We start from the raw sequence: 791 nt of genomic DNA, 5'->3' as shown, positions 1-791 counted from the left end.
CAGTTCTTGAAAATTGGAGGCTTAACTGACTGACATCTGGTCACTTCCTTCTATGCTGTTTGAACATTCTTCCTGAATATAGTCTTCTCTCCTATGAACGAAAATGAAGCCCAAAGAGACAGTATTACAGGCAGAGAAGGCAGGCTCACAAGTCATTTTGTCCTCAAATCTAGCAGCAAAAACAAGATACTTAAACCAAAGGACAAATATTCACTTTGGTAAATCACAGCACACTATGAATTATCCATAAGTAGTATGATGATTCAGATAGAAGTTTAAAGAAAAATTTTGGAGAGCTTCAAGTATCTTCCCAGAATTATCAAGAAGCAGGCAATTGGGCTGGAGATGTAGTTCAGTGACAGAGTGCTTGCCTAGCATGCATGGGGCCCTGGGTTCATCTCCTAATATCACAGAAAGAAAGAAAGAAAGAAAGAAAGAAAGAAAGAAAGAAAGAAAGAAAGAAAGAAAGAAAGAAAGAAAGAAAGAGAAAGAAAGAAAGGAAGAGAAAGAAAGAAAGAAAGAAAGAAAGAAAGAAAGAAAGAAAGAAAGAAAGAAAGAAAGAAAGAAAGAAAGAAAGAAAGAAAGAAAGAAAGAAAGAAAGAAAGAAAGAAAGAAAGAAAGAAAGAAAGAAAGAAAGAAAGAAAGAAAGAAAGAAAGAAAGAAAGAAAGAAAGAAAGAAAGAAAGAAAGAAAGAAAGAAAGAAAGAAAGAAAGAAAGAAAGAAAGAAAGAAAGAAAGGAAGGAAGGAAGGAAGGAAGGAAGGAAGGAAGGAAAAGAAAGAAAGGAAGGGAG

Source organism: Nannospalax galili, unplaced genomic scaffold (genome assembly GCF_000622305.1).
Source record: "Nannospalax galili isolate Female #2095 unplaced genomic scaffold, S.galili_v1.0 scaffold441, whole genome shotgun sequence".
Taxonomy (NCBI): Eukaryota; Metazoa; Chordata; class Mammalia; order Rodentia; family Spalacidae; genus Nannospalax; species Nannospalax galili.
The sequence above is the reverse complement of the archived record's forward strand: the minus strand, read 5'-3'. Positions refer to the sequence as shown.